Genomic DNA, 14605 nt, shown 5'->3' with positions numbered 1-14605 from the left:
CCTTTATCGCGTTGGTTGTGAGGTTCTTGTTTGTTTGTGCAGGTACTAGGGGATTTGCGTGTAGTCTCCTACTGGATTGATACCTTGGTTCTCAAAAACTGTGGGAAATACTTACGCTACTTTGCTGCATCGGCCTTTCCTCTTCAAGGGAAAAACAATGCATGCTCAAGAGGTAGCAAGAAGGATTTCTGGCACCGTTGCCGGGGAGATTTGCACCAGGTCAAGTCGAGATTTGATCTCCCGACAACTATCCATTTCTGGCACCGTTGCGGGGGAGATCTACACAGAAGTCAAGACATACCAAGTACCCATCACAAACTCTTATCCCTCGCATTACATTATTTGCCATTCGCCTCTCGTTTTCCTCTCCCCCACTTCACCCTTGCCGTTTTATTCGCCTCTTTTCCGTTCGCCCTTTTTTCCGTTCGTCTCTTTTTTCTTGCTTCTTGTGTGTCTGCTTGCCCTGATGGCCTTGCCCAAAAATGTTGATCCTCACCTTAGAAGGTTTGAGGAAATTGAGAACAACGTTAGAAGCTTTATGTCTTTGCAATTTGAGCATAATAATTTCTTCAGAAACGAGCTTAAAGAACAAAAAAGTTTTATGGAGTACATGAATAAAGAGCTGGATGATATGTCTAAGGAATTTTATGTTTGAAATCTCAGTTTGCCCATCTTGAAAATTTAGTAGACAAAATTTCGGATAAGCAAGCCACCTTAGTTAATAAGATGGCCGCTAGACTGGAAGATCTAGAGGGTAATAATGATGAAGATATTAATCTTTGTTTGCCAATATTAATCTTGATAAAGATGGGACTGGAGATGGGTAGTACAAGAGTAGATCTACGACGATATCGAAGAGGCTAAACCCTAGAAGCTAGCCTATGGTATGATTGTTGATGTGTACATTGTCCTACGGACTAAAACCCTCCAGTTTATATAGACACCGGAGAGGGTTAGGGTTACACAAAGTCGGTTACAATGGTAGGAGATCTACATATCCGTATCGCCAAGCTTGCCTTCCACGCCAAGGAAAGTCCCTTTCGGACACGGGACGGAGTCTTCAATCTTGTATCTTCATAGTCCAGGAGTCCGGCTGAAGGTATAGTCCGGCTATCCGAACACCCCCTAATCCAGGACTCCCTCAAGCTCCTTCAGACAGCTTTGACTCAGCAGCAGGCATATTCATACAGCCGCCCAAGCTGGAGTTCCAGCAGGCACCTTGATGAACTGGCTGTGCCAAGAAATGCGCGGGGCCGTAACCCGCCTCGAGGGCATAATCCAACATGGGGTGGTACTAATGCTCAGGATTTGGTGGATCAGGGTAGAGCGCGTAAGTAAGCCGAGCTAGTGGCGCAGTACGTGGCCCGTCAGCTTACTCCGGTTCGTCCAACAACTTCGATGGAGCCAGGAGTTACCTCCAGCTCTTTGCGGGTACCGTGTCTCATCCCGGCTCTACGTAATGTACGACTGCCCAAGGATTTCAAAGGACCCCGCAAAGTGGCCAACTATACTGCCGATTGACCCCCTGAATCATGGATCGAAAGGTATGAGATGGCAATGGAGATGCTAGATGTGGATGATGCGGCCTGTGCTAAATACTTCACCATGATGTTGGAAGGAACAACTCGCACTTGGCTAAAAAGTTTGCCAGCTAAATCCATTGGGTCGTGGGCTGCGTTAAAGGCCCGGTTTATCCAGAATTTCAAGGACACGTGCAAGCAGCCCATGTCAATTGTAGACTTAGCCGCTTGTGTCCAAGAAGAATGTGAATCAACAATCTATTGGGTGCGCCGGGTTTTGGAAATCTTGCATTCGTTGGACCGCATCAATGCCGATATAGCAGTTTTAACGCTAGAGGGCAATTGCCGGTTCATGCCTTTGAAGCTGAAATTGGGACGGCTCAAGCATCACTGCAATGACATGGGCACGATTATGGCAGCTCTGGTTAAGTATACTGACTCTGATAGTACCAAGGACCCCGAGTCTGATGATGAAAAGCCGGGGAAGGGAAAGAAGAGTGGCAATAATAAGGGGCGGCAGCATAACCCGGCGGGTCATGGAAACAATGGTAAGCGCAAAGCAGATAACAGTTTGGATTTTGTGGCTAACACCAACACGCAGAATAATAATCAGTGTCGTAAGAGTAAACCGCCCCCGCGGAGTGGAGGATCAAGTGTCAATCTTGAGCGCCTGTTAAACCAGCCTTGTCCAAGGCACGAGACGCGAGAGAGACCAGCCACGCATCTTTGGAAGGATTGCTTTATTATGCGGGAGTTCAAAAACTCGGATCTTTTCCAATACGATCATGGGTCGCCCGGCGGTTCAGGAGGCGGTTCTCATGGGCCAGGTTATGGTTGAGGCAGTTCTGGTTCGGGATTTCAAGGCAACCAAAGCGGACATGGAAATCAAGGCAGTCATGGCAACCAAGGTGGTTATAATCAACAGGGAAGTCAGCAGGAGCAGCAATCGTGTTACCAGAGTAATCCGAAGCAGTTGAATAGTGGGCAGTATCATCTCCTCACCACTAGCTTATGCAGGCGCGATCAGAAGCTTCATAAAAGGGCAGTAAACTTCGTTGAACCAGCAGTGCCCCGTTATCTGTGTTGGTCCCATTTTGTGGAGTCGAGAGGATCATCCACCCTAGGTTGATAACCCATGTCATCTGGCATTGGTGGTGGCACCTCAGGTTGGGGGTATAAGTTCACCAAGGTGCTCATGGATGGAGGGAGCAGCATCAATATCCTTTATTATGAAACCTTCCATCGCATGGGGTTGACGGATAAAAATCTTAAACCATCGAATATTGTTTTCCATGGTGTGGTACCTGGTAAATCGGCATACCCTGTTGGTAAGCTAGCTCTAGAGGTTGCTTTCAGAGATGATCATGATTCAAGATTAGAGACATTGACTTTTGAAGTGGTAAAAATCAAGAGCCCTTATCATGCCCTGTTTGGATGGCTGGCTTATGCTAAGTTCATGGAAAGGCCCTGTTATGTATATCTCCAGCTCAAGATGCTGGGTCATAAGGGGACCATCATGGTACATGGCAGCCGTAAGATCGCTTTGGAATGTGAAGAGGGTGATGCGGCTTATGCTGAGTCGGTCTGTGCAACAGAGGAGTCGAAATTTTACAAGGACAATGTTGATCCAGCGGATATGACTTCTTTGAAAAAACCAACTATAGAGCATGATCCGGCATTGAAGTTTAAATCGGCTGAGGAAACCAAGTTAGTTGATTTTGTTCCTGGCGATTCATCCAAGCAGTTTAGCATCAGTGCTAATCTGGATCTGAAATAGGAAAGCGCGCTCATCGAGTTCATCCGTGAGAACTGGGACATCTTTGCATGGAAACCTTCTGACTTGCCGGGTGTACCGAGGGAACTCGCTGAGCACACTCTTAATATTGATCCTGAGTTTAAACCGGTCAGGCAATTTCTTCGCCGCTTCAATGAACAAAGGTGTAAGGCTATTGGTGAGGAGGTAGCCCGGCTCTTGGCAGCAGGGTTTATTGTGGAGGTTTTTCACCCTGAGTGGTTAGCTAACCCGGTGCTAGTGCTTAAGAAGAACGGCACTTGGCGGATGTGTGTGGACTACATAGATTTGAACAAGGCTTGTCCAGCTGATCCCTTCGCTCTCCCTCATATTGATCAAATCATTGATGCTACGGCGGGTTGTGGGCGTTTGAGCTTTCTGGATGCTTATTCTGGTTATCATCAGATCAAAATGGCAGTTAAGGACCAGGAGAAGACAACTTTTATAACTCCCTTTGGAGCCTTCTGCTATGTATCTATGCCTTTTGGGCTCAAGAGCGCCCAGGCGACTTACCAGCGCTGCGTGCAGAATTGTCTTGATAATCAGATTGGGCGCAATGTTCATGCTTATGTGGATGACATTGTGGTGAAGTCCAGAAAGGAGCAGATGTTGATAGTTGACTTGAAGGAAACTTTTGATAATCTCAAGGTCTATAAGATGATGCTTAATCCGGCCAAGTGTGTTTTTGGTGTTCCGGCAGGTAGGCGCTTGGGTTTTCTAGTGTCTAACAGGGGCATTGAAGCTAATCTGGAAAAGATCAAGGCTATTACGTCTCTGGCTAAACCGGCGTGTATTAATGATGTTCAACGTCTGGCGGGTCGTATTGCAGCATTGAGCCGGTTTATCAGCCGATTAGGAGAGAAGGCTATCCCTCTATATCAGATGATAAAAAAGGAAGATAATTTTGTCTGGAGTGAAGCTGCTAATGCGGCATTTGAGGACTTGAAAAATTAGTTAGTTGAGCCACCTATCCTTGCTGCTCCGGTCAATAAAGAGTCGCTGTTGTTATATGTGGCTACTAATGCCCGGGATGTTAGTGGGGCCATTGTGGTGGAGCGCAAGGAAGCTGGGAAGGAGTATCCGGTTCAACGATCAGTTTATTATATCAGTGAGGTGCTCATTGAGTCCAAACAGAGGTACCCACATTGGCAGAAACTGGTGTATGGAGTTTTCATGGCAAGCCGGAAGCTTAAGCAATATTTTCAGGGTCATCCCATCACTGTGGTCAGTTCTGCCCCTTTGGGAGATATCATCGAAAACAGGGAAGCAACAGGCTGGGTTGCCAAGTGGGCCATTGAGCTTGGACCCCACGGATTAAAATATGTGCCTCGTACGGCAATCAAGTCCCAAGCACTTGTGGATTTTATCAATGACTGGACAGAGTTACAGGCACTAGAAGAAAAGTCGGATCATACTTATTGGACTATTCATTTTGATGGGTCCGGGCAATTAGAGGGCTCGGGGGCTGGAGTCGTGTTAACTTCCCCACGAGGTGATAAGTTTTGTTATGTTCTCCGTTTAATGTTCCCTTACACTAACAATGCAACTGAATATGAGGCTTTACTCCATGGTCTTCGAGTGGCTAAGGAGATGAATCTAAGCCGGATTAAGTGCTTTGGTGACTCAGACCTGGTGGCTCAGCAAGTATCTGGTACTTGGGATTCCAAGGACCCACTCATGGCAGCGTATCGTCGAGAAGTAGATATTGTTGCAGGTCACTTCAAGGGTTATCAGGTTGACCATGTGGACCGGCGAAAGAATGGAGCGGCGGACGCTTTAAGCCGTTTGGGTTCCCAACGTAAACCGGTTCCACCCAATGTTTTTCTGGATGTTTTGCATAACCCGTTGATCAAGCTACCTACAGAGGAGGATTTGGTTGTTCCTGACCCAGAGGCTCAGTTAGTGGTAGCTCTTCATGTTATTCCGGATTGGACGGTCCCATATTTGGCATATATGAACCGGGGCGAGCTACCGGAGGATGAAACTTTGGCCAGGCAGATAATCCGGTGATCCAAGTCAATGACCATTATCAATGGGGAATTGCATCATTGCAGTGTAACAGGGGCGTTTCAGCGTTGTGTGTCTCCTAAAGAAGGCTATGATATTTTGCGTGAGATCCACGAAAGAGATTGTGGTCACCACGCCGGTTCAAAATCCTTGGTAGCTAAGGCTTTTCGTCATGACTTCTATTGGTTGACAGCTCATACTGATGCTGAGGACTTGGTAAAAAGGTGTGATGGTTGTCAGAAGTTTTCACGCCGCGCTCATGCTCCGACTCAAGAACTGAGGATGATTCCAATCACTTGGCCGTTTGCAACTTGGGGACTGGATATGGTTGGGCCCTTTAAGAGGTCCAAGGATAAGAAGACCCACCTTTTGGTGGCAGTTGATAAGTTCACTAAGTGGGTGGAGGCAGAGCCAGTTAGTAAGTGTGATGCAGCCACGGCGGTTCAGTTCATCAAAAATATGATTTACTAGTTTGGTTTTCCACACAGCATTATAACTGATAATGGCACTAATCTGTCCAAGGGTGCCATGAAAGAATTTTGTCAACATGAGCACATCCGGCTTGACGTGTCATCAGTGGCTCACCCCAATCTAATGGTCAAGCGGAGAGAGCCAATCAAGAGATCCTAAGAGGCATCAAGCCCCGTCTTATGGTTCCTTTAAAGCGGACGTCGGGTTGTTGGGTGGAGGAGTTACCTTCTGTGTTATGGAGCATCGATACCACGCCCAACAATCTATGGGTTATACACCTTTCTTCATGGTTGACGGAGCAGAGGCGGTCCTCCCTAGTGACATCCGTCATGACTCACCCCGTGTGGCGGCTTATGTTGAAGCTGACAATAAGAAGGCACGTCAGGAAGCAATTGAACTGTTAGATGAGGAGTGTGATATTGCAGCGACGCGTTCGGCGATTTATCAGCAAGATCTGCATCGTTATCACAGTTGTCGGGTTAAAACCAGAATGTTTCAAGAAGGGGATCTGGTGCTCCGGCTCATCCAAGATCAGACTGATATGCACAAGTTATCTCCTCCTTGGGAAGGACCCTTTGTGGTCAGCAAGAATCTGCACAACTAGTCATACTACCTTATCGATGTTCGAGAGCACAAATACTCACGTAAATCGGAGGAGGAGACCCACCGGCCGTGGAATATAGCTCATCTTCGGCCTTACTACACCTGAGCCATAGGCTCCTCTTATGTACATATTATTGACAATGTATATATTATGATGATCAATATAATAAACCGGCATCCCTGCTAAAGCGGGGCCTCTGCTGCTATTCCTTGAAAGGTTTTTGGTTACATGGGGGCTTCTGTTTATAAAGCGGAGTTCTAATTACCAATTGATCCGGCTCATAAGCCACATATAAAAAACACTTGGGGGCTTGCCACCCAAGGTCAAAAGGAGCCAAAGAGAGTCTGTTGCAAAGCACAACTCAAACATAGGCACCCATTGAGCATAGCTCAAAATATTACTAGGGGGCTCTTTGCTTCTACAAGAACAAAGAGTCTATAACCTTGTAATAGGCTATAAAAGCCAGGCTTGGAAGCGAGGTGTATTCACCTAAAACCCCGGGTTATCCTGCATTTTTAAGTAAGCCACTCTGTCCAGGTAATCCTGGTAGACCCGTCGAACATTTGACAAGTCAATTTTATAAAGATCCTGAACTTGTCATAGTTAAAATGACGATTGGTTGATGTGAGGTCCATTTTATAAGGCTTTGTAAAATGTTTAACTCAGTGGCCTGGCAGCCCATGAAAAGCCTCGCTGTTTTTGCATGTTTTCTTCTGAAATCTTTCTGATGTTTCTTTTGAAGTGTTTTATACTAATCCGGTGTTGATTACCCGTTTTTGTTGTCGATTATAAGTCGTCAGTATACATTCAACTATAATCCGGTGTTGATTGACACGGTCTGGCTTCGACCACAAGTCGCCAGTATGATATACGAATAAACCAGTGTTTATTACAACCCGCTCCGGCTTTACTATAAACTGGCAAAACAGGGAGGAGTTATCGGTACTCAAGATTTGGGTTATCACCCTTACTACAAAAAGTTGGTGAGCTAATGATGTGATTCAATGTCATAGGTATGATATATTTCATATTTGATTGTCATTCACTACAGCCTGGTTATAAATCCGGATTATATGTTGGGCATTATGACCCGTCCGGCGATAAACCGCCAGGACACTTTCAACTTGTTATATGCAGAAACAGGTCAAATAAAGCTGCTAAAGATCATAAGCAGACATAGCATAAATCATGACGGATTAATAGTATCAGGCAAAGTGAATATGCACGATGGCATAGCAGATTAAGTGTTTAAACTAGCCTATTACAAGGTGTTTTGATGCCCAAAAGGGTAATTGTTTTCAGCAAGTATTACAATATGCAGAAGATTAAACCGGCCTTCGGATTATGACTCTTCGCCAGGATGGCTTGACAGTTGTGGATCATCCTACACCGGTTCACCCTCCTCCTCTCCACTTACCTAGAAATCAATGGTGGTCCAGCCGATTCCAGTTAGGGCTTTGAATACAGCTTCGTCACTTATAAGGGTGGAGGGGTCAACATCAGGAGTGTAGGTATGCTTACGGATTGGTGGGATAAGATTCTCCACATCATGAGTTGGCGCAGCAAGTCATTTGTTGTCAACATCATAAACCAGCTAATAGTGATAAAGATCTATTTCTTCGGCCAATTTCCTCGCTAATGGGTGCATTTCCTTTGTCAAAGCTTGAAGATCATCATTATCAAACTCTGACCCCTCTTCCTTTATGCTCGGATAGCCACGTCCTATGTCAGCCGAGTCAAGATCTGGTATCCAGGCTTTAGCCCGGATTAGCGCAGTCAGAGCACCTGCCCTTGCAGCTGACCTTTTTAACTCATCCAATCGGGCAGGTAGCATTGGCAGCTTTTCTAATGTTTCCTTGATCAGGTTTGAGGGCGGTTTGTTATGAGCGGCAGTGCAAATGATCCACTGTGCACCGATATATAACTGCTCTATAAGAGTATAGGCGGTCTTCAACTTCTTCTCCATATCAGAGCCCAGGTGGGTAATGCCAGATCATGCATCATTAAACATATTGATAAACCGACAGTTTATGGGATAATACATGTTGAAGCTTATCATAAGGGCACTTACCAAACACGGCAATGGTCATGGCATTGATTTGCCGCTTCAAGCCAGTCAATTCTTCTGCTACCGGTTTAAGAGTTGTTTCAGTGTCCTTCGCCTGCTTTAGCAGAGTTGCTTTTTCAGCGTCCCATCCTCCTCGTTCGCTTTTAAAGCCTTCCTTCAGTTGTTCCATGGTTGTTAAAGCGCCAGTCAGCTCTTCTTTAGCCTTGGAAGTTTCTGCTTGCTGGGACTTAATATTTTCCTGAAGGTCGGCGATTTGAGATTATTTTTGGCTCAGATCAGCCTGCAAGCGACATTTAATGAGTTAGTAGTGCATATTTGAAGTCCCAAGCACATAACAGCTTATACATTTGGCACGTGGGGGCTAATGCATATGGTTTTTATCAACTGACATTTTCAAGTCCCAAGTGGCGTGGTTCTAAGCCTGACAGTAGAATAGGGGGGTAGGAATGTAGAGGCAAGATCTTAGCTATGGAGGAGTTGTACACGCGAGTTTTACGAGTTCAGGCCCTTCTCGGAGGAAGTAACAGCCCTACGTCTCGGAGCCCGGAGGCGGTTGACTGGATATATGCGTGTGTATTACAAAGGGTGCGAACCCTTGCCTCAGAGGAGGGGGTGGCTTATATAGAGTGCGCCAGGACCCCAGCCAGCCCATGTTACAAAGGGTTCAATGTACATTAAGGCAGGGCGTTGCTGGTAGCGCTAGTAATAAAGAGATATAAATGATCTTTAAGGTTGTAGAGTGAAAGACCGACCGTTGTCATCCTGAGTGACGTTAGGCCTTCTACACTCCGAGTGGTTTCTCGTATCGTCGAGTGGTTGTTCGCATAGTTGAGTGTCTTCTATACTGTCGAGTGGAACATAGCTTCACGGTCGAGTGGATGATGATTTTGCTTCGACCGCTTCTGGTTCCTTTAGAGATGTCCTTGGGGAGGGTATCTTGGACAGATTCATGACCCTACCCTAGGTACATAGCTTCATCATTAGCCCCCGAATGGATCAGGGTTTGAGTGAGGAAGGAGTTGAGAACACTTCTGACTCATTCTTTGTGCTATGAGTATAACTTGTTCTGGAACAACAAATCGAGGAGACAACATCAACTTCTTTTTCAGTCGCCTTGGTCCATTCTTAGTTTTTGTCGAGTGAACTTTCACGGTAGAGTTCCGAATGATAATGTGGAGGATGTTTTTGGTCTGACCAGTTGCTCTGCTCTCCACGGATTTCACGGGATTCGAATTTTGGGAAGCGTGCCAGACGGGCGAGGCCATGGTAATTGGGACGGGTTAGGCAGGTCTTGTCGATCTCCGTGCCATCTTTTTCGCCACGTACTACGCGCGCGACTGTTGCGGGATTTGTTTAGATCGTCTGGGCCTACCAGTCAGTCACTCGGGGAATGACCTTATAAAAGGCACCGGACCGGGTCTCTGCATCATGCGCTCCCATTCTATTTTCTTCTTCCTCTAACCACTCCGCCACACTTCCTTCTGCTCTTGTCGCCAGACCCTCGCTCGAACTCGATCCACCGCCATGGGGAAAGAGAATACGATGGCGCTGGAGCGCGCGAAGAAGGCGACCGCGAAGGCGAAGGGCAAGCGGACCAGCCGGGGCAGATCCTCGTCGAGATCCAGCCTGCCGCCGGGCTGGATCCAGGGCGACTGGATCCGCTCGACGATCAGCCAGGACGACCTCGACGACCTGGTGGAGGGGGGACTGATCCCCCACAAATCAGCACGGCTCCCAGGGAACGAGACCGAGCCACAGCCAAGGGAGGGTGAGTGTGTTCTCCTCGCCACCCACGTCGATCGCGGATTTTCTCTGCCTCCCCATCCTTACTTTCGGGGCTTTTTGAACTTCTTTGGGGCTCAGCTCCACCACTTCACTCCAAACACCATAGTCTATTTGGCTGCTTTTGTGTCAATGTGTGAAAATTTCTTGGGCTGTCGACCGCATTGGGGCCTCTTCAAACATATCTTCACCTGCCGCTCCCAGTCGGTCAAAAAGGCCAATCCGAGTGATGAGAGGACGCACGTGATCCAGATGTGCGGGGGCATGGGGATCCAGATGAGGAACAAGAGCACCTTCCCGGTGATGATCCTTCCCGACTCGGTTCGCGGCTAGCAGTCGACTTGGTTTTACTGCAAGGATCAGCCGACCCCTGGTCAGTCGACCGGACTTCCTCCCTTTTCCCTGGCTCGAGTGGAGAAGCCCTCCTCCTTGAAGGTGGTCCCCGAAGAAAAGGCGCAGGTCAAGGTGCTGGTTGAGCGGGTCGTCCAACTCATCCATGACGGGGTGACTGGGATGGACCTGCTGGAGGTCTTTCTCGATCGACGCATCCAACCACTCCAGGCCCATGATCATCCGATGTGGATGTACTCTGGACTCGAGGACTCCACTCGGATCCACCCGGAGGACGTCAGTGAGGACATCTTGGAGAAGTGGCTGATGGGAATCACCAGCAATAAAGACAACCCCCGGGGGTCTAGGAGGGTGATTCCATTCGACCACTCACGCCAGCCGGAGCAGGTATGATTCTATTTTCCCAAATATCTTTCCGATTCACTGTGTGACACCTTGTTGATGGTCGACTGTACTCCTTTTGCTTGTTGTTCTTTCAGGCTCTCATTGACATGTACTCGATGCCCAACAGAGTGTAGGAGCAAGACGTCGAGGAGGGAGTGAGCGGGGGCGAGAGCGGCGAGTGGCACTCGGATGCAGAGGAGGACGAGGAGAGCGACGACTCGAGCGATGGCGAAGAAGTCGACTCGCCCCCTCGCAGAGAGAGGAGATCCAAGCACGCACACGACCCGGCGAGCACCCCGGACCTGGCGACCGCGCCGACTGGGTAGTCTTCGAAGCGCCCCCGGACGTCTTCTCTAGCACCGATTGAGAAGGCCCCAAAGCAGCCCAAGGTTGTGCCGCCTCCAGCTCCAAAAGCACTGAAGGCCACCTCCTCCAAACTTCCCAAGGCTTTGCCCAGGATCAAAGTGACCGTCCCTACCATCTCCAGGTAATCATCACTTGTTCTTTTCGTCGACTTGAGCAACAGAATATAACCGATTGAGTACAGACACTTGCAGTGCTGCTACATCGGGAACCTCTTCCCTCCAGTATCGAGACGAGGAGATGGAAGACGTGGTTACCTCCAACCCAGGTAGAAACTCTTATGATCTTGTTCTTGATTACTTGGTCGATTGCATTCTAGTGGATCACTTGGGGTTGACTGATCTGTCTCGCAGCTCCACCCAACGTCATCGATCTTCTAGATGACGATGAAGATGTGGCTCTTAAGCCCAAGAAGAGCAAAAAGGTAGAAGCTGGCAAGATGTCTCAGCAAGGGCCAACAACAACACAACCCGTCCGTCAATCCGAAGACGCGTGCATGGCCTCTGTAACCTTCACTGCACCCTTGTCGAGTGAGAACCCCGCACCATCAACTGCACCGGTGATTCCTTCAGTCGTCCAACTCCACGCGACGGAGCTCCAAGCTGCCACACCCGGGTCATCTGATCTCTTTTTCACCAGCTACCCCGTTCCGGACAACCAGTCGGAAGCGGCTGCGGAAGCCATCCGTCGGGCTGACGTGATGATGGAGCGGATGAAGACGGTGCATGAGAATAGCCAGGCTACTTATGATGCTAGCGCTGCTCTCCGGGCCAATGTCCAGGTAAGTAGACTTTCAACCGACCTTGCTCTATCAAGATATGCTACCCGAAAATTTTTCTTCTATACAATCTCTTGTTGTTTGCGTTGAATCAGTGCACCCACTGGGTGTTTTGTTATCTTTGGTAGTTGTGTTCTTCTACTCGGTCCGGGCGAGTAGGATCTGAACCGCTGGGGGCACGCCAAGTGCACCCACTGGGTGTAGTCCCCGAGACCGCAGTAGACTGCTGGCAGTCGACTGGGGTCTGAGTTCTACCTTCCTTTCTTTTCTTCCACTCGACCCGGGCGGACCAGTCGAATGAGATCGGAACTGGTGGGGGCACGCTAAGTGAACCCACTGGGTGTAGTCCCCGAGACCGTAGTCGACTACTGGTAGTCGACTGGGGTCTGAACAATTTTTTTTTGACTTGACCAGGGTGGACCGGTCAAGTTGGGTCTTAATCAGCGGGGGCACGCCAAGTGCACCCGCTGGGTGTAGCCCCCGAGACCGCAGTCGACTGTGTGCAGTCGGCTGGGGTCTAAGCGAACTTCTTTTAGTTTTATCCACTCAGAAGTGAACAACCTTTGATCTTGTCGATTGACACATCTTTTGCCTTTTGCAGAAGTCTTGTACTCTCATTTCCAAGTTTGCTGAACTTGAGGAGAAGCAGAGGCAACTCAACCTCGACTTGGAGTTGGCCTACCAGAATCTGAAGAAAGCTCAAGACGAAGTTGTTGGTATGGAAAGTAACTGCCTGTCGACTGTCCTTTTAAAACATTTCTTCGAGCTCTTATCTGATCGGATTGCTTCTTTTGCAGAGAAAATGAAGTTGGCTCTGGAGAAGAAGGACTCGGACCTCGCCGCTGCACAGAAGGAAGCCCAAGATAAAACTGCCCTTGCAGATCAGAAGCTGGCTTCAGTCGAAGCACTGGAAGGGGAGGTGACCAAGCTGAAGTCATGTCTCAATGAGTCTAACCGATAGGTGAGTCATCTGAAGAAGGACAAAATTACCCTGAATGAGAAGCTGGAGTCTACGGTCCACAAGAGGAATGACACGGAGGCTTATCTGAGAACTCTCGCCAAGAAGCTTTATCTTATGCTGGAAGGTATTTCTTTTAAACCGACTGTGTTGATGCTTGCAAACGGATCCTGTCCTGTCGACTCACTAATTTTTGGCTTCAGAATTCTGCCAAGACTTTGACGAGGAAACTGGAAAGGTCAATACGGGTCTGGACCCTATCGCTTCTCCAGTTTGCAACGAAACTGCAATGAACGTGCTCCGACTGGAGTCTCGTGTCGCCAGCGTCACAAGCTACCTCGTGCGCCTGAAGGAGGCAGTCTCACGAGTCGACTCATTGCCCTAGCCAAGGGCGATGCTTCAAAATGACCTGGAATCCCTGATGGCTCGACTCAACGAGATCCCTGACCGAGTGCAGGAATGGAAGAAGTCCTCCGCCCAGTGTGGTGCTGATGTGGCGCTGTCCTTGGTACGAGTCCACTGCAAGGAAGCTCGTGAAGACAAGTTGGCGGCGATCAAGGTTGCTAAAACCAAAAGGCATGACTTCCAGTCCTTCATGGAGCCTTTCATCGCTGCTGCCACTCGGATCGCGGATGGGATCGACCTGGACGAATTCGTCGAGCCTGCCAGCCCTCCTCCTGCCGAGTGAACAAACTTATGAGACTTGAATCTGCTTTAAATTTGCCTCGGAATACTGAGTGGTTGCTGTAACCGTTAAACTCCTTCGGGCTTGATGCTCGAATACTTTTGGTTTGCTGCTTAGAACTTTACGATTTATCCGAATTTGGTTTATTTCCAAATATGCTTGCGTTTTGCCTTCAAGTGGACTTTGTTCTTTGCTCTGAATAATCCTTGTGCTTGAGATGTAGCTCTGAGGTGGAAGGTTGCAGTCGACCTGCACCTCGCCATCCTTGCAGATAGGGATGGAGCGCACATTGTACTTGTGGCATAGCTCCGAAGGAGAAGGTTGTAGTCGACCTGCACCTCGTCGTCCTTGCGGATAAGGATGGAGCGCACAATGTACTTGTGGCGTAGCTCCGGAGGAGAAGGTTGCAGTCGACCTGCACCTCGTCGTCCTTGCGGATAGGGATGGAGCACACATTGTACTTGTGGCGTAGCTCCGAAGGAGAAGGTTGCGGTCGACCTGCACCTCGTCGTCCTTGCGGATAGGTGTGTGTTTCGAACTTAGGCGAGTGCCGGACTGCAGCTAAGCCCCGAGTTGGAGGATTGCCCTCCACTCGGTAGGATTTTTTCAAACTTAGGCGAGTACTGGACTGCAGCTAAGTCTCCGAGTGGGAGAACTTAGGCAAGTGCCGGACTGCAGCTAATCCCCCGAGTGGGAGGATTGCTCTCCACTTGGTAGGATTTTTTCAAACTTAGGCGAGTACTGGACTACAGCTAGTTCTCGGAGTGGAGAACTTAGGCGAGTGCCGGACTGCAGCTAAGCCCCCGAGTGGGAGGATTGCTCTCCACTCGGTAGGATTTTTT

The sequence above is a fragment of the Triticum dicoccoides genome, chromosome 1A, assembly GCF_002162155.2.
Source record: "Triticum dicoccoides isolate Atlit2015 ecotype Zavitan chromosome 1A, WEW_v2.0, whole genome shotgun sequence".
Taxonomy (NCBI): domain Eukaryota; kingdom Viridiplantae; phylum Streptophyta; class Magnoliopsida; order Poales; family Poaceae; genus Triticum; species Triticum dicoccoides.
The sequence above is the reverse complement of the archived record's forward strand: the minus strand, read 5'-3'. Positions refer to the sequence as shown.